Below are 20163 nucleotides of genomic sequence, written 5' to 3'. Positions count from 1 at the left end.
CGTATGCGATGAGGTGGGGAGCCTAACAACAGGCGAGGCTGTGCCACCCGCACCCGGCCATTCGGTCCGAGGGGAGCTAGGAAACGCCTGAAAAACTAGTCCAGGGTGCACGTCAACATGCGGTGTATGCGCCCGTAAAGAGACAGGAGTGACCGAAGGATCAACCTCCATTGCGTCGGGGTAGCCGACGCGCGATGACGTCATGTGGTCCGGAGCGGGCGGGAGTTCCATGGCGGAGGACAGCTGGTCACGGGAAGCGATCGGCGGCGCGTGACCCTGGGAGGCGCTTGGCGGCTGCAACGAAGCGTCGAATGCGGGCGGCGCCGGCGGGAGAACAAGCGGCGGCGGCGGCGGCGGCTGCTGCTGCTGCTGCTGCGGCGGCGGCGGCGCGTCGCCATGGGGCAAAATGGAAGGCATCGTCGGTAACACCTGGGGATGAGGCGAGCCAGTAGATGGGTCCCCAGGGCGCTGACCGGACGGCACCGTCGCTGAAAGCAGACGGGGAGCGGCAGAACCCGAGCGACGACAGAGGCGCAGCTGATTGAGATGCCGACGCACCTCACCAGAGGCCCCCAAAACCAAATACATCGCGCGGCCGAGGCAGCGAAGAATGCGCCCTGCGAGCCAACGCCGTGAACCTCGATAGTTGCGATAAAATACAACGTCGCCTGGAGCAAAAGCAGGTGGCTGCCGCTGCACAGGAACCTGATGCGGCGGATGCAGCAAAGACATCAAGGTGCGATGAGGACGACCGTGGAGCAACTCAGCCGGCGAACGACCATCTCGGGGCTGAGAGCGATACGAAGACAAAAAGAGCAACAATGCGTCCTCCCGAGAATGCGACTCTTTCAATTTCAACATCTGTGACTTGAAAGTCCGGACCAATCGTTCAGCGGCACCGTTGGACTGAGGCGAAAACGGCGCGGATGTCAGATGTTGAATACCATTGGCCTGGCAGAATGACTGAAATTCTGCGGACATGAATTGTGGGCCATTGTCGGAAACAATAGTCTGCGGAAGACCTTCAATGCAAAAGATAGCAGACAACGCTTGGATGGTGGCGGAGGACGTCGTGGAAGACATCCGGACAACAAAAGGAAAATTACTGAAGGCGTCGACCAAAACCAACCATCGAGCATTCCAGAATGGACCAGCAAAATCAATGTGCAAGCGTTGCCAAGGGGAAGTGGCTTTTGGCCACGCAAAGACTTTCCGCGGCGGTGCGGACTGTTGTTCGGCACACGCCGGGCACGAAGAACACATATTCGTAATCGCAGCATCGATTCCGAACCAAGTACAGTGCTGACGAGCAAGTTGTTTGGTTCGCACTATACCCCAATGTCCTTGGTGAAGAAGCCGTAAAACAGAGGACTGTAACGAACGTGGGACCACGACTCTGGACTGATCATTATCAGAACGCAACAACAAAACACCACGTCGAACAAAAAGTCTCTCCTTGTGAGCAAAAAATCGGCGAACCAACGGATCCTCGATCCGAGACTTTGACAAAGGCCATTGCATAGCAACAAAACGTAAAACAGTAGCAAGGACAGGGTCAGCAGCTGCGGCTGTAGCGACACGACGAAAATCAATCGGAAACGATTCGACCACTTCATCGGTTTCCGAATCAATGAACAGGCAAGCAAGTTCGGAAGAATCGAATGCTTTATCCTCAGCAACAGGCAAACGGGACAACGCATCGGCGTTTCCGTGCTTAGCAGTGGACCGATACAAGATATCGTAGCGGTACTGCGACAGGAAAATAGACCAGCGAATGAATTTCTGCGCTGTACGTGGAGGTACAGGCTTGGTCGGATGAAAAAGCGATGTCAAAGGTTTGTGGTCTGTGATGATGGTAAAGTGACGACCATACAAGAAATCATGGAACTTAGCAACACCAAACACGAGAGCCAAAGCTTCATTCTCCATCTGTGAATAATGTCTTTGCGCAGACGAGAGCAATTTGGACGCAAAGGCAATAGGGCGATCATGGGAGCCAACTTTGTGCGCAAGCACAGCACCGATCCCGAAATCCGATGCATCTACCATCAACAAAAGGGGTTTCTGGGGATCGAATGGCGTAAGGCAAGTATTAGAAAGCAACGCCGATTTCAACTGGCGAAAGGCGCGTTCGCATTCCGTCGTCCAGAGAAACGGAACACCTGTACGGCGTAAGCGATGAAGCGGAGCTGAAATGAAAGAGGCATTGCGCACATTCACTCACACCTTGTGATTCTACATTGTGCAATGTTCTTGCGACCTCCTGACGCAATGCGTGGGGAACATTGCGCGCTCGGAAAAATTTCGGTTGCGCGTTTCCTTCCAGTTCCAAATGTGCTTCATAGTTTTTAGCGCAACCTAAGCCCGGTGCAAAAATGTCTGCAAATTCTTCACATACACTAGAAACACTGTCTGAAGGCACAGTCTGATTCACGGAGAGGACCTGATTTACAATAGACATGTTAAACAACTGAAACAACTCTAGACCAAACAAGTTCACTGCAGAAGAAGAACGAAGAACGTAAAATGACACAAGTTTTGTTTGTCCCTTGTATGTTGCAAGAAGGCTGCACTGTCCTAACACAGGAATTTTCTGTCTGGAATATGTAGTTAGCTGAACATTTGCGGAACGCAACGGAGGTTTGCCCAGTTGTTTGTACGTGTCATGATTGAGCAATGAAACTGCAGCTCCGGTATCGAGCTGGAATGGTATCACTTTGCCTTCAAAGTCTAAGTCCACAAAAAGTTTATTGTCCTGCTGACGACAAGAGCGACTGTTTTGTGCAATTGGAACAGACACTGGTACAGAATCACTTGCTAATTGACGTGATTTCCGGCGACGTCGACGCACAGTTTTTGTGGGACGAACACAGTCACTGTTAGAGAAAGTGTCACTGGACGAAGCGGAATTAACGACATGAATGTCCATAGGCGAAGGTCCACGAGCCTGAGTGTCCGTGGTTCGATTCCGGCGCGAAGCAAAGGGCCTGGAATGATTGTGATTGTCTGATCTGAGCATTTTCTGGCAAACACTTTGAACATGTCCTTTCTTATTGCAGAAAAAGCAAATAGCTTGGCGTGACGGGCAATGTTCACGCGAATGTCTAGTAGCACACCGCGGGCATGATTTCACTGCATTTGTGGGCTGGCGCGGCACACCTGGCTTAGCACGCGGCGGCCGCTGTGTCGACGTGCGCGAGGCCCGGTTACCGGGCCGCGCAGCGCGTCCAGCGGGCCGGTTAATGTTACACACGGCTGGCGAAGTTTCAAAAGATTCCTGAGCACAGTCAAGTGTGTCCTGTCTATCCAATATGTCTATCACTTGTTGAAGGGAGGGATTAACTAGTTTCAAAATTTGCTCCCGTATGCGAACATCAGAAACGTTCTGTGCAATTGCATCACGCACCATTGTATCTGAATAAGAAAGACCACAGTCACATTCAAAGGCACAGTCCCTAGTAAGTCCTTGCAATGTTGCTACCCACTCCCTATTAGTTTGACCGGCCGTACGTTTTGTACGAAAGAACGTATACCGTTTTGCAACCACATTAACTGTTTCTTTGAAATAGGCATCTAATGCAGACAAAATTTCCTCGTAGGACAGAGTTGCTACGTCGCGTCGGGGAAACAATTTCACTATCACACGGTATGTGGACACACCGACACAAGAAAGCAAAAACGGCTGCCGCTCATTACCTTGAATTCTGTAGGCGGCTAGATGAAAGTTGAACTGGCGAGACCACTCGTGCCAGGTCTCATCGGCTGCCACGTAGGGTCGAAAGGGAGGTGCAACAGCGTTTAGTGGCAGCGGTAGCGAAGAAGCGGCGGCGGCCGCATCGGTGTGCAGCGCACGTTGACCCTGGACGAGCTGTCCAAGGGCATCCAATAACGCCTGCGTCTGCTGATTCTGCAAGCGATAAAATTCGGACAGTACATCTGGAGAATGTGGCGAAGCCATGACACAATTAAATGTAAGCAATCAGAAAGAAAACTTTAATTCGTCGCCAATGTTGTGTCGGTAGCTGGGCCGACACCGTGAAGTTGAGATGGCTGAAAATGCACGCTAGACTAACGCTGTAGCCGATAGGGCACGCAAGGCTAACGCAGACGGGCGTGAAGTCTGGAACATGAGAACTTCTAAATGAATAAGAAGAAAAGTATGTAGATGCTTATTACTTATCTTTTTATTAGTCCTTGGAATACATCTCTCTTGAATACTCGTAAGCTATAGGCACTGATACAAATGGCGCCTTGCTAGTTCGTGGCCATTAACTTAGCTGATGGCTATTCTGTCTCTCGGCTAATGAGAGAGAAAGGCTTCGTACATCTGGTCGGTAGCTAGGTTCTCATACAACTGGGGCGAGTGCTCTCTCGTATCACGAGACCTGCCTTGGTGGTGGCGCTAGGTCTGCGATTACACAGTGGCGACACGCGGGTCCGACATGTACTAAATGGACCGCGGCCGATTTAAGCTACCACCTAGCAAGTGTGGTGTCTGGCGGTGACACCACAGATACAATCGCCGTAATGCGGAAACGAAGTGATTTATCTGACGTCCAAAACGGCATGATCATGGCTTTCGGGCAAGGGTGGAAGCATTTCCGAAACGGCCAAGTTTGTACAGTGTTTACGTGCCACTGTGGTTAAAGTATACTGTGTACCACAAAATGGCGCCATTCAAAACCAGCGCCGATGGTGATGATGATGGTGTTTGATTTGTGAGGCACTCAACTGTGTGGTCACCAGCGCCCGTACAAAGTCCCAATTTTTTCACAGTCCAATCCAGCCATAGTCACGAATGATGAGGAAGATGATGAAATAATAAGGAAAACACAAACACCCAGTCCCCGGGCAGAGAAAATGCCTAACGCGGGCGGGAATTGAACCCTTGATCCCATGATCCAGAGGTAAGCAACGCTAGCCACTAGATCGCGAGCTGCAGACAACCAGGTAACCGTCGTGTGTCGTGGACCATAGATTACAGCGGTTACCGATGCTATTGCTGCAGCGATGTTTACGAGCGAATAGGCGTGCAGTTGTTGAGCAACTGTAGGCCCAGATGAACGAAGAGGCTACCAACAGTGTCTACTCAAAAAGCGTTCAGCGGACATTGCTTCGCAGCAGGCGCCTGGTTCGTGTACCCACGCTGAATGCCGCTCATCGGCGACGAAGGCTAGAATTTTCACAACAGTAGCGCAGGTGGACGTCCAGTGTGTGGCAACAGGTGTCCTGTTCAGAAGAGTCAAGTCTTATGCTTCACTGGACAGAAGACCAACACACTGCAAAAATCGTCGGAAGGGTCCACGCCAGACGAGGGGGCATTATCGACTGGGGAACGTTTTCATGCCAATGCTGAATTCTCTCTCCATTCCGGAACGCACGTTGGACGAACACAAGTAGACACCTATCAGTGGACACCATATTCACCTCTACATGCAGTCTTTTCTTCCTCAGCCAATTTCATCTACCAGTATGACAATGCAACTCTTTGCCGCTCGTAGTGTAAGTACGTTTTTCGAGGGGCAGCAAGATGAATTTACCATGCTCCCCTGGCCACCACACTCCCCGGATTTAAAAGCGAACGGGAATCTGCGAGACCAATTCAATCGGGCTGTTCCCGCCATAGATCCTCAGCTCAGAAACCTGGCGCAGTTGGCCACTGTACTGGAGCAATCAGGGCTTCACGTCCCTGTCGGAACCTTCCAGAATATCACTGCCTGCCGTACTGCACGTCTGCGCTGCAAAAGGTGGTTAACCAGGTTATTGACGGGTGCTCCCATTAACGTGACTAAAACTTTCAAGAAAAGGGCAATTATTTTACATCAAACTGACGTCCATTATGAAGGTATTTTCCACGAATTCAGCGTTGTGCTCTCGTGAATCGTTGACGACAACAGTTCAGAGAAGGTGAGGAGAAAAGACTTTGAAATGTGGTGTTACAGAAGGCTGTTTAATGTTACTTTGGTGTGTTGGAGAAGTATTGTAGAGGGACTGGATTGGATTGGCGGATAAAAGAATGGTATAGCCTAACTTAAGGAAGGCACAAATTGATATGAGACTTCTGAAGGATGAAAGGATTGTCTCTTTAGTAATGGAAGGAAGTAAGGTGAGAGGGAAAGGGAAAGGGGGTAGTACTGAAGAGGGAGACGAAGGCTTCATGACGATAAAGAAGTTCAAATACACGTCGCTTGCAGTAACTAGCAGTGAAAGGATTTTTAGCTGCAAATTGTGGTCAGAAAAGGGGAGAAATACATACAAATGGAGAAAAAAGTTCTTATGAATCGGTCACAAATACCCACCAACTTCTTCCAGTGTTCCTCTTTCTTCATACCTTCTTCTTCCAAGCTCTGAATCACATAAAGCAAAAGCTTGTAACAAACCACTGCAAAAAATTCCAACTCTAGATCTTTTTAGTTGACTGATTGTTGTGCCTACTTGATAGCTGCGGCGTCCATTGAGTCTTGTGCAAATATGAAGTGTTTTATCTTATCAAAGTTTGGACACAAGAAAACTCCACATCTTATTCATGTGATCCTGTGATCACAGGAAACTGTAGAAGATGAAGCCCTGTCATTTCTTGATACAAAACTTGACCACTGGGAGCCGTTGCCATAATCTTCCTCAAGCGAGAGTGAAGTCATTTATTCTGCACTAATGCTGATACTTTCACAAACACGGTGTAGACCATATGCAATACATGTCTCACGGTTGAGCCCTTCACTTGGTAGAAAGGCCAAAGTCTGTAGTGTGGCTGACCAATCACCAAAGGACCAACTTTTTCATATTGTATGCTCCCTGCCCATAGTGTAGCGGCACCACAATTTAAGATAGGAAAGTTAGATTCCATGCAACATTTCTGAGCACACAAGCTACAGCCAGGCATGGGTCAGTTGACAGTAAGTTACACTGACCAGCAGTTGCGCAGTAGAATGGAGGCCACAGGGCTGTGAAACCGCTGAAAAAGAGTAAACACAGCGGCTTTCATGGCGAAAGTTACAGGCAGTAGGGGCCCACTGGTGAAACCTAGGTGTTGCGCGTACGTGACTCGGAGCGGCGTGTTAGCAAAACAGAGACACACAACCATGTTTAAATAGGTGTGGGTTTTCTAATGGTAGTTATTCAAGTGTGTCAGCACTCCTGGACGGCGGGGCATGTCACACCAGCAGCTACACGCAGCAGCAGATGGAGTGCCAGGATTCCAGTCCACAGCGGGTCGCTGGTTCGACCCACTGAGGCCGACGTGGGGACTGTAGTCAGGCAGCCAGTGGGGGGCCACTCTTCGGCTCGCTACCGCGGGCAGTCGTCCTGGCTTCCAACACACGCCGGAGAGATCCTGAGGCGAGGGACGCAGATTTGGATGCCGGATTGCGGGCACTTGTTGTCGCCGCTATGTCAACCATGCCGGCGAGAAGGACACAGCTGGCTGCCTGTGGCTCAAACTGAGCGGCGCAGGGTCGGCAGGGACGCCGACCACTGAGTCAATTGTTGGCATCCTTATGACGCCACAACTCCGCTAGCGTACAAGACCGCACGGGCCTCTGGGGTACCTCCTCAGCATTGCGGGGCCCTGTGACGCAGAAACAGGTGTACAGGGGATTGCAGTTGGGAACAATAAATCACTTTGAATGATCGGATGAGTTTTAATACGGTGCCTTATACCTCTTCCCACTACATTTGGTCACCCTGATACATTTGGTGGCAGAAGTCGCCACTACTATAGGTTCACATATAGGTCGTTGAAAGTTCGCATTATCATGCAGGCATTTGTCTTCTTGAGTTGGTATATTTTAAAAAGCATGGGTTTTGATTATTCACCTGAAACTGGAAAAACCAACGCATTAAAAATGTATCTTTGCAGCACATTAATAACTTCATCTAAAATGAATACCGCATCATGCTCTTTTATTTTCTCTAAAACGTTCTCCTAAATTGGCTGTATGTAACATCCTTGAAAGCGTTCTCATCTGGTACTGGTGTTTTTGTGTGCTTCCCAAGAAATCATTTCAATCCAGAACTGCTTACACTGAAGACTGGAATTCCTGCCTGGATTAATGCCATGGCGAGAATCGCACAAAACTCGTTCAATGATCTATGCTTTTTGGATCCTAAAGCGAAGGCGTCTATCGGAGTATCTTGTTTAGGTTTCGGCTTGCGAAGTTCAGCGTTCTTTAAAAGACAGTTGTTCTGGATGTGCTCATTTATTCTACAGGGTGAAATTAATAAAACAGACAAACGTTAGGGACGAATTTCTGACTGAAAGTGGAGGAAGAAAGGTCTTATGAACCTGTTTCTGGAAATGGTTTGCTGTCGTGATAGATGACGCTGACCATGTACCGTGTGTTGCTTGTGTGTTGCAGGTTGTGTGATTGACGTAGAGTACTGTAAGCAGCAGAATGGTCCAGTACTCATGACAGGAACAAGTCGAGCTGGTGCTTGTGTCCGGCAAAATAGATGGAAGTGGTCGAGAGGCAGCATGACTACACTAAAACGAGTACCGTCGCAGAGACCAACCACATCACACAATATTTCAAGCCCTTTTTTGGCTTTTGTGTGATCATAAGTCTTTTCACCAGATGAACATGCAGGCAGGCGGCGGACTGTACGCGTACCAAATTTGTAGGACCGACTCCATAGGATACGGAGATAAAACCTGCTCCAAGTCTGGTGTACGCACAGCCCGCCTCCTCCCTGCACGTTCGTTTGTCAGAAAGGACCCAACATAACTAAAACGCCCAAAAAAGGGCTTGTACGTTGCTTCCTCTCGAACATTTCCATCTGCTTGGCCGTAAACATGCACCATCTCCACTTGTTCCTCACATAAATACCGGACTGTGCTGCTGCTTGCAGTTTCAGTCAACAGCAAGCAACACACAAGGGACACAAGGCACGCGGTCAGAGGAACTGTCATTTGTCAGCGCCATCCACCACGACAACCATTTCCGAACACATGTTTATACTACGTTTTTCCTTCATTTCCAGACAAGATCGGTTCAAATGGCTCTGATCACTATGGGACTTAACATCTGAGGTCATCAGTCCCCTAGAACTTAGAACTACTTAAACCTAACTAACCTAAGGACATCACAAACATCCATGCCCGAGGCAGGATTCGAACCTGCGACCGTAGCAGTCGCGCGGTTCCGGACTGAGCGCCTAGAACCGCATGGCCACCGCGGCCGGCGACAAGATCGGTCTCTGCTGTTGGTCGATATTATTGATGTTCACTATACATTTCTTTGACACTTGCATCGATTGTAGTACATACGCAGGCAGCATATCGCAGAATGATGGCATCAACGTAAGTCTTGAATTCTTTAGAAAGTGCAAACAGCTTCTCCTTCTTAACTTTCGGTATGAGTTTGCTGCGGAAAATCATTTCTGGCTCAAAATGGCTCTGAGCACTATGGGCCTCAACTGCTGTGGTCATCAGTCCCCTAGAACTTAGAACTACTTAAACCTAACCAACCTAAGGACATCAAACACACCCATGCCCGAGGTAGGATTCGAACCTGCGACCGTAGCAGCAGCGTGGCTCCGGACTGGAGCGCATCATTTCTGGTATAATACTAACACCGCCAGTAAGACAGTACACAGTCCATAGATACGAGACGTCAAATTCATGCCAGCACTAAATGAATTTAAGTTTCAACCGATGCAGCATCACTGTTTCAATTTTAATTGATTTCACAGCTGCAAGTTGACCATTCTTACTGGGGTTGATTATTGTTGCTGAGGTTGTCCATTATTCGTGGGGTTATGAATAATTGTGTGTGTTTTCCATAAATGACAACTTAATATTTATTAACCATTATTGACTTCTGATGAAATAAAATCTTAAAATCATGTTCAAGAAGAGGAAAAAAATTCTTCTTAATCCATTGCAAATCCAGATAAAAATGGTAGAGGGAGGAGAAGAAGAGTACTTAAGCATGGAATAGAAGGGAATAGGAGAAAATGTGCGTGCTTAGTTTTCTTTATTTCGTGTCCCCAAATGCTTGTATTGACCAGTCTGTGTGAAAATGACTGTGCAGAGTGTCTGCAAATTATCTTTACAACTTCAAACTTTAATAACTTTAAAACTGTATTGCATATTAACAATCAACAATCAACATGTAATAAGGTAAATAATGAAGTCTGGTTTCTGTTCTTTCGGGCCCGTTCGAAAGAACGGGTACCATATATGTACATGGTGAGTCATAAACGAAGGCCGGACGCGGTGGCCGTGCGGTTCTGGCGCTGCAGTCCGGAACCGCGGGACTGCTACGGTGGCAGGTTCGAATCCTGCCTCGGGCATGGGTGTGTGTGATGTCCTTAGGTTAGTTAGGTTTAAGTAGTTCTAAGTTCTAGGGGACTTATGACCTAAGATGTTGAGTCCCATAGTGCTCAGAGCCATCATAAACGAAGAAAAATATGTCGATGACAGCATGCTGCTATGCGTAACATGTGATGCGCCGTTGTTACTTGCGTTCCCCCCATTGTACTGTGCACGTAAAACAAAAACATCTGTTCACCATTGAACGAGATACCGACGAGCCTCACGATTACGACATGTCATTCAGCCATAGATACAACACATGACACATCAATAAGCTGATGTGTATCTACCAACGTTTGAAAGATACGAGAAAGAACAAATCCCATCGTAATGTATGTGAAATTGTATCAGAATTTGTGAATCACACGTTGCCGGTGCTAACGGAGTGTACAGTCCCATGTAAGGGAATGTGTGTCCTGTAAGCGGAAAGAGTGGTCAACGACGGATGTAAAACCGCGGCGAGCATGACGTGTTTACAACACCTCTGCGCTGCTCACTCTGCCCGATACTCGCCGTGTCGACAGCTGCGGACGGCCGCGTCGCAGTGTTACTGCAGTACCATGGCAAGTTTCACAAACGAGGAATATGCCGACATCCACCTCATTTACAGGCTTCCAGGTGGAAGAGCTGACGTTGCAAGGCAACTGTATTACGAGAGGTTTCCTTGACGGCGCCTTCCATCCGCAAAAACATTTTACTCTGTGGACAGACGCTTGAGGGTGTATGGTGCGTGTGTTGCACCTCCAGGATTTAGTGGTCGTTTCCGACCGTCGACGTACAGTGCGAATGACTAAGAAAAAGTGTTACAAACTGTTGCGGAGGACCGAACAATAAGCACCAGGTCCCTCGCCACTGCGATCCGAATGTCACAATCTACTGTTATGCGAGTTCTCCATAGAAACCATTACCATTCATTTCGCATGCATAAGGTACAGGCATTATTGCTGGAAGACTACCAGAGGAGGCTGGACTTCTGCAACTTTATCCCACAGCGTCAGACCCACGACCAACATTTTTCACGAACAATACTGTTCACCGATGAAGCCTATTTCACGAAGGAGGGTATAGTGAATTCGCATAATTGGCACAGGTGGGCGGAAGAAAACCCCTACAACACAGTGATACGAGGGTACCAACAACGATGCTGTGTCAATATCTGGTGTGGTATTACTGATCACCATCTCATAGGGCCACATGTGCTACCACAAAGGCTTACAGGAGAGCGGTATCTACGTGTCCTGGATGCTACATTACCGGAATTGTTGGAAGACATTAGTTTGGCCTCTCGTATGAACGTGTGGTACATGCATGATGGTGACCCCGCTCACTTCAGTGGCACAGTGCGACGCCACCTGGACGATGCCTTCCCTTCGAATTGGATCGGTCGTGGAGGCCCTGTAGCATGGCCAGAAAGATGTCCAGGCCTGAACCCACTGGATTTCTTTTTGTGGGGCCATCTGAAATCTCTGGTTTATGAAGGAGAGGTTGTTGATGTCAACACCCTTCAACGCAGAATACAACATGCTTGTGATATTACGCAAAGAGATACAGACATGTTGGATCGTGTTCAGCAAACCTTCCTGCGAAGAGTTAAACTTTGCCACACACATCGTGGCTGTCATTTCGAACAGTACTTATAAACCGCCACTGCAGCTTCTGCTCATGTGCATGTACGTTAGTTTCGATTTGTACAGCTGTATTGTATTCGTTTGTATTAACTGCCACATACCTGTGTAGTTGTATATTTTATTCTGCATATATGTACTCGTTTCTTAAAACTAAGTCTGGGACACAAAAAACCAAATTATGAAACATGCATGTACAGCAGTGCAGACCTTCCTCACGTTTCTTTCCCTATGCCAACTAGCCACGATACACAATACCGGCCAGGGTAACCGGTACGAGATGGATGTGGGCGCTGTCATTGTTCGCAGTGTCATGCAGACTGTCGCTTGACGCCGCATCCTTCACCTTCTCGTGAGCGGCGAGACTACCTGCAACACTCGCATGTTGTACCCTGTTGCCGATCTGTCCCCTTCGCCAATGTCGGCGCACAGTTCTAATTGTTCAGATGACTGTAAGCACTATGGGACCTAACATCTGAGGTCATCAGTCCCCTAGACTTAGAACTACTTAAACCTAACCAACCTAAGGACATCACACACATCCATGCCCGAGGCAAGATTCGAACCTGCGACCGTAGCAGCAGCGCGGTTCTGGACTGAAGGGCCTAGAACCCTTCGGCGACAGCGGACGGCCGGCGCACAGTAACACCCAAAAGTCCACTTCATATTTCCAGATTTGTACTATTCATTTGCATTGTCATTTATTGACATAGGAACATGCGGAAAACGAATTTATGTTTGTAGCTCAGTGTGTGACAATTTGCATGACATATTTTTCCTCATTTGTGACTCTACCTGTACATTTACATAAAATGCGAGAACAGCCAGTGATTTCTTCAGCGTGGATACACAACTCTTACGGGAATCGGCAAAATGCAACGAATAGTGAGAATACAGTGCAAGAAGAACTTCATTAACGGTGCATGGATGTGTGTGATGGGAAGCGTGCTAAGGTGGTCCGTTCAGCCATGATGACCACTTTGTTGGGATGGCTTAGACCATCTGCCTAGTAAGCACCAGGGCCAGGTTCGAATCCTGCCCCATTGATTTAAATCAATGCCAACACGTAGCGAATGTCTGTAATTCCTTTGTGTCTTAATAAAATTGTGTTTCCTCATTCACACACATCGAAGTATGCACTCTTAGCACCATGGGTAATGACTAGTCGGAATTCCATTGTCTGCACATACGATCCAAGATCTCCACGATGGCATGTTCAAGTGCATTGCAAATACGTGCCATCAAGTCCTGTAGGTCTCTCTAACCTTGGTTCAGTACACCAGATCCTTTACAAAAGCCAATAGGAATAAGTTAGGGACCAGTGTGTGGGGCACCATCCCGCTGGCAGTTGTTCAAACTGTGTCACAGCAAGCTCTTGTAACATGTCCACGTAAACACCACCATTGACAGCAGACTCAATGAAAAGAATGGACTAACGTTGCAATTGTGCATCAGTCCGTACCAGACATTGATCTTGGAACTGTCTCTTTCCATTCCACGTGTAGCATGAGGATATACGAACGTTATGATGGTTGAGCTTGCCAAATACATGAAATCGTGCCTCTCGGAGAAACAAATCTTTTCGAAGAAGTCATTGTCTGCGTTTATCTTGCCTATCACATCCACTGGAAACTGTTCGCGGTGAGGTTTGTCCCTAGGCTTAAATGCTTGAAGCAGCTTGTAGAGATCTAGCCGTAATGCGTCACCAACTCCCTGGTGCCAGTGCGCAAACACCTACCGAACCTTGTCCGTGTTGGCGTGTGAAATAATTGGGGGACCCTCTAGGTAGAGAACAATACCTGTTTCCATAAATTACGTATGTCAAGCCTGAATGGTTGTTCACGACGGTGGTTGCCTTCGACTCCGCGTTCTGAAGTTTATTTCACTTGGGTATCGGACGTCGTCTGTATGAACCAGGCCACCTTCTGAACTTTCTCCTGTGGCGTCCATATTTTATAAAGCTTCCAAGTTCAATTTTGCGTCAAAATTTCGTCACCTAGGAAAAAATATTATTGAAAACCACGTGTTTTCCAGTATAGTTTTAAAGTATAGTTGCGTCAAAATTTCGTCACCTAGGAAAAAATATTATTGAAAACCACATGTTTTCCACTATAGTTTTAAAGATATTAAAGTCTTAAGTTGTAAAGATAATTTATGAACATCCGGTATATTTGGAAAGGTTTTGTAATATTTCTTTCTTTGCAGCCATCATATTAGGCTACAAGAAGCTCTCTTTAGAGCAGTTGAGAAGGTAGCAGTAGCAAGTGACTGTGTGGTGTGAGGTACCGATGACAGATGATTTGTTCGATACAGATATCGTGAAGAAGACTGCCTAAATTGTCGTCCTTCTCCACGATTGACTGCTGCGTTCGTTAATTGCGTACCAAAATGACAATGTTCTGTTATTAATATTAGACAAACTAAACGGCGGATTTGCTTGCATTTTAAATTAAAGCATCTCTCAAAAGTGTGCTATCATTCCATTATTTCACAAGTATTAAAAACCAGCAAAGTAATAAACAACTGCTAAACGAAAAGGCAGACGAAGCACTTAGGAGATCTTCGGATCGCGCCTAAATTGGATGGCGGGCAAAGTGCTTCGGCTGTAAGATAAGAGCTGGTTCGGAACAATGTGACTGTAATTGCAGAAATACGCAGTTCTTGAAGAGTAGTAACTATTTGTGACTCTAAAGTGGAATGTGCTGTAATTGTCAGTTTCTCGTGTTCTGATAATAAAAATCGATTGGCATCGCGTATAAAGAAACTGATTGGAAATTTAATTATTTCTAAAATAACAGTTCGTTGCTAAAAGATTCTTAAAGCCTCAAAATAACGAATTCGCTACCTGTGTGCTGTTTTCGGCGCAGGGGCAACAACTGTAGAAGATTGGAGGTTGTTGAACATCAGTTAGAAGCAAATAGGCACCTAGTGTGTACTGCAGTTTTAATGCAAATAAGATCAGTGACAAGCCATCTGTGGTAACACAGAGGAGGTATGAGGGACATAAATATTTTTGAGGAAAGGGGTTTATCATACGCACGTATATGTGACTCTCTCTGTCTCTCTCTCTCTCTTCCTCTACTTTTTCAACTTGCCGTAGCGTCTCACCTTAAAATCCTTTCTTTCGTAACCAGGCGAGGTGATGGGATCTGCACAGAATATACTGGCAGGAAGAGCACCATCAAACCAGTTTTCAGACTGACGAGCACAAAAGCAACATAGAAACACAGAAAAAATCTTTAGCGCATAAACAAGTGAAACGAAATAGATGCCCCATTCTGTATTTGGGATTCCAGAGCACGTATGTCGGCTGTTTGAAATTCCCGCGTTCCCTTTTCAGCCGGAGCTCCGACCGAAATGGCGCAAAAGCCCCGTCCCGGACAAACTGCCCCAGCACCACCAACGACGTATAACAGCCCGACACGCCGTGCATTCTGTCGCTTCCACAGCCGCGAGGAAACGTATAAAACCGATGAGTCTCCCCTCCTTTTTATTTTCGCCCGAATATAGCCGCGATCGTGATCCTGTGTTCGCTGGATAATGGAATTTCGGAATATTTACATTACGCTGTGGAAGCGGCCTTTGTATCGCGGCACAGTGCGGCGGTGAAGTATCTGTCAGAGGACGGGAGCAACAGCGTCGGCAGTAGCCGCAGGGGCCTACTGACGGCCGCCGTCAGCTGACGTCGATGTGACAGCAGACAAGCGCCTCGCCCCCGGCGCGCGCGCGCGCACACACACACAACGCGCGCGGTGCTGGCTAGGCCGGCGGGCATGCAAGTTGCGCGGTGGGGCGCTGATCAGCGGTGGCCGTGACGTCACGCCGGAGCGGCGCCGCCTCGATGAGAGCAGAGCAGCTGAGCTCAGCTCGCGACAGCTACAGCCGGCGGAATCGATACGAGCCGCGGGCAGCCCCAGATTAGAAGGCGGTGGTGGGGGGCTGGGGGATACATGCAGCGGCCGCTTTAACGCTACGGCAGCCGGCTGCCCTCCCCGTGTTCTTTTGCTCTCTCTCTCCCTCTCTCTCTGTCTGTCTGATACGGGTGGTCAATGTTACGAATACGCCTGTCCACTGTGGAGGACGCGGATGATTTCCCACAGGCGTCATGCGAGGCTCGGCCGGTGCGGTATTGGTTAAGTGTTGCGGCGTCGTGATTATCAGCGACTGTTCCTGTCTGTCGCATATACTGCCGCTGCACGACCTTCACAGTACTCGAGGGAGGCCACGTTACTATGAGAGTACAAAGTGCGAAAACATACAGTATACGAGGGGCATGTGACAGGTAATTCGATTCTTTTTTTTTCTCGGCCATTTTCGGTTAATACAATGCCGAATTTGTTGTGGGACATCGTGCGATATTCCCATTTCAGACCCTGTAGTTTAAAAGTTCGAGAGGTGCCAGCGCTGTACGTAGCCTTCAAACTGGTGTCTGTAACGAAGGTGGGTTCCAAGCAGATAGCTGTCATTAAGCTCCTTTTGCCGCAAAACCAGAGCATCGCAGAAATTCATAGGTGCTTGCAGAATGTCCTCGGAGACCTCGGCAGTTAACAAAAGCAAGTTGAGTCGTTCGGCGAGGTGTCTGTCGGCATCGGAACAAGGTCGCGCAAAACCCGTCCTGTCTTCCGTATGCTGGCCGGCCGTACACATCTGTAACTTCGCAGTTTTGCTACTTGAGGACACTCTCATTCGAGGTAATCGACGGTAACAATTTAACACCTCGCTGCACTACTGGATGTCTTTGTTGGTAGTGGTGACACTCGTCCACCTGTTCAGGTACTCAAATTTCTGTGCCTGCTGGGATCCACCCTACAGCCCAGATCTCGCACCTTCCGAATTCCATCAGTTTGGCCCAATGAAGGATACACTTTTCGGGAAACGGTTCATGGATGACGAGGAGGTTATTGATGCAGCAAGACGTTGGCTCTGAAGTCAACAAGTAGAGTGCTACCATGCGGGAATGCAAGGCCGTCGCACTGAGTGGACGTAATGTTGAGAAACAGGTTTTTGTAGCCAAAAGAGTGGGGAACAATGTGGTGTATTGGAAACATGAATAAAATCAACCTGATTTCAGATGACCAATATGTTGTATTACTTATTGAGCGTCCCTCGTTATTGAGGCACTGGAATTGGATAGTCGAAATTTGACGCAGTTTAGGTTTACAGCAGTGAAAAATATACGGTAATGAGTAAAATTGGTATGATCACCGCCCAGCGTGAGAGTGAATTCTGTCTTGTGCAGCTGCGGGCACGTGACACTGTAAAATAATTATGTAAAAGGAACAGAGACGGTTTGGGAATCGTTGTAGTGACGATGCCGGCAACAGATTGGGAAAGCCACTGACACGAGCAGTTTCGACGATCGGCTGATTCTTATCCGGCGGCTAGGAACGAGCATTTGGAAAACGGTGAATGTGGTCGGTTGTTCACAAGCTGTTTCATGAGAATCTGCGGAAAATGTTTGAAGCGCTCTGAAAACACGAGTAGGTGACAAGATGTTGGACGTTCATGGCTCATCAAACGACGTGGAGGTCGGGGGCTTCCCGCTAAGCAAAACGGGATATGCGGTGCTGTGTGGCACATCTGACGACACCACAAAACATTGCCACAGGTATAGGGTTCCGAAGCACTGTTGAATATAAGTCTCCACAGCAAACGACCACTACGTGCTGTTATGTCGACCCAACGACATCGTTACGACTACACGTGGTCATCGAGACTGGACGTAATCGAGATTGGACCGATCATCTATACAAACGTATAATCTAGGCGGAAGGCTGCTCGAAAGATCCATACCCGACATGGATGCAAGCTAGCGGGACAGTACTGTGCTATTGAAGAAAGTCACCTGGGCTTCCATGGGACCTGTGGTAGGTATCGAAGACACCATGACAGCTCCGAGCTGTGTGGACATTACTCTGGCCAACTCACGTCTGTTCATGCGTAACGTCTTCCCCAACGCCGATGGTATGTTCCAACAGGATAACTATCTATGTCACAAAGCCATAACCGTGCTATAGTTAGCTATTTTGTTTCTTGTGGCATGGATCATTTTCACAATAAATCGTAATGATGTGAAATGAGTCATTTGACATTTACATGACAAATAGTTTTGTAAATATCGCTACACACTGAACATTTATAAGTTTTTTGTTGTTCTATATTATTATTATTATTGTTAAATATACAGGTGCGAGTTAGTAGTAGCTACCCACTACGTTTAACACATTACTATAATGGAAATTCTTAAAGGGAATATAAGGAGTTGTCAATGAGGAAAATGTTCAGTTTTTCCCCCAAATTTTACTTTGCTGTCTGTCAGACGTCACTCGGTATACGATCAAAAATTAAAGTGCAGCACTGTGCATCCTTTTTTCTGCTAAAGACAACCGGGGTGTGGTGTAGTGAATTCCTTTCGCTTCCTCGTAATTTAATTGTGTACTCCATTGTTCCCTCTGAACTGCAGCGGGTTTCTTTACAGCAAACTTCAGGAGAACATAAATATTGTCTCAATGAAGCAGCAGTCAGAATACCCAACTCCTTAAGCAGATGTCTTCAAGAAAATCGTGGATGAGCACTACATATTATTCTTACAGTATATTCCTCAGAAATGAAGTGTCTATTTCTTAAAAATAAATTGCCCCAGAACAATATTCCATATTACATTATTGAATGTAAATATGCAGTTATAAAATGTGCGTTTTCCCGGTTAAAGTCTCATCAATACGAACGCCTAAAAATTTTGAAATTTCCACCCTGTTTATTATTTCCTCACCATGTGTTACATTTGTGTTGGTTTAGTGATCTAGATGTGTAGAACTGAATCTGCTGTGCCTTTTTAAAATTGTGGCTCAGACGGCTGGCAGTAAGTCAGCCAATGACACTACTAAGACCATGTTTTCTATCATTTCTTCTGTTATTGCGTGTACGCTTGGACTGATTGCCATAGTAGTGTCATTCAGAAAAAAAACCTATTTATGCTTATTGTATATTAGACGAAAGATCGTTCCGTACAATATGTAAAGAAAAATGTCAGAGCTAAGACTGAGCTACTTCTCCCCAGGCAAAAGAATCTTACCTTATTGTATTGACTCAATTATTAAGTGCAATATTCTGCATCATTTTGGGTAGATATGACGTTATCCTTTGGTTGACTACGCTATTGGTTCTATAAACCCTCCATTTATCTAGAAGGACATTGCGGTTCATACTGTGAAATGCTTTAGATAGGATACAGAAAATACCAACCGGTGCTATGTTGCTATTTGATGCTTCTGAAATTTCATGAATATGGTATTCCTAGCAGAGTAACTCTTCTGAAATCCGAAATGTGATGTGAATGTTATTGTTGATTAGGTGGAATAATATTTTAGACTACATCAGTTTCTCAAAAATTTTGGAGAATGATGCCAGTATCGGAACACGTCGTTAGTTGTTGACATCTCTCCTGTGATCTTTGTTGCGGAGGGGTTTAACAATGGCTTCTTTCAATCTCTCTGGCCACGCGGCGTAGCCGTGCGGTCTAGAGCGCCTTGCCATAGTTCGCGCGGCTCCACTCGTCGGAGGTTCGAGTCCTCCCTTGGGCATGGGTGTGAGTGTTGTCGTTAGCGTAAGTCAGATTAAGTTGGATTTAGTAGTGTGTAAGCCTAGAGACCGATGAGCTTAGCAGTTTGGTCCCATAGAACTTACCACAAATTTCCAAAATTTCCAATCTCTCTGGAAAAATGCCTTGAGTAAGCGATGAATCATATATTTCAGGTAAGACTGGGCTTTACGGGAACAGATCTTTAGTTCTCTGTTGGAAACACAATCAAATCTACGGGCGGTTTGAAGAACATTATATTGAACGCAAGTTTATGTCTGACCTAAATCCGACGGACACATCGTGAACGCTATCGGGTGCCAAGTCCGTTCCGACAAAGCGACGACCCGTGGTTGACGGAAATTACGTTAGCTTTGAATGGACATCTGGTACCACGTATCTCCGGATACATACCAAGGACTTGGGGAACCTCTGCTATGTGTAATCTGTTCTTCCTATTTTATCTGAGCTCTGTTTTACCACCATTAAGAGAGCGATCATTTTTTCCCTTGTGCCTTGTTAGTCAGAAACAACTACAATTCAATTGACTCAAGACAACTGCACAGAAAATAAACAATAACTTCTTAAATAGAACATAAATATTACCTACACTATTCCTGCGGCTACAACTGAACAGAAACGAT

Source organism: Schistocerca serialis, chromosome 8 (assembly GCF_023864345.2).
Source record: "Schistocerca serialis cubense isolate TAMUIC-IGC-003099 chromosome 8, iqSchSeri2.2, whole genome shotgun sequence".
Taxonomy (NCBI): domain Eukaryota; kingdom Metazoa; phylum Arthropoda; class Insecta; order Orthoptera; family Acrididae; genus Schistocerca; species Schistocerca serialis.
Note: the sequence above shows the minus strand (reverse complement) of the source record.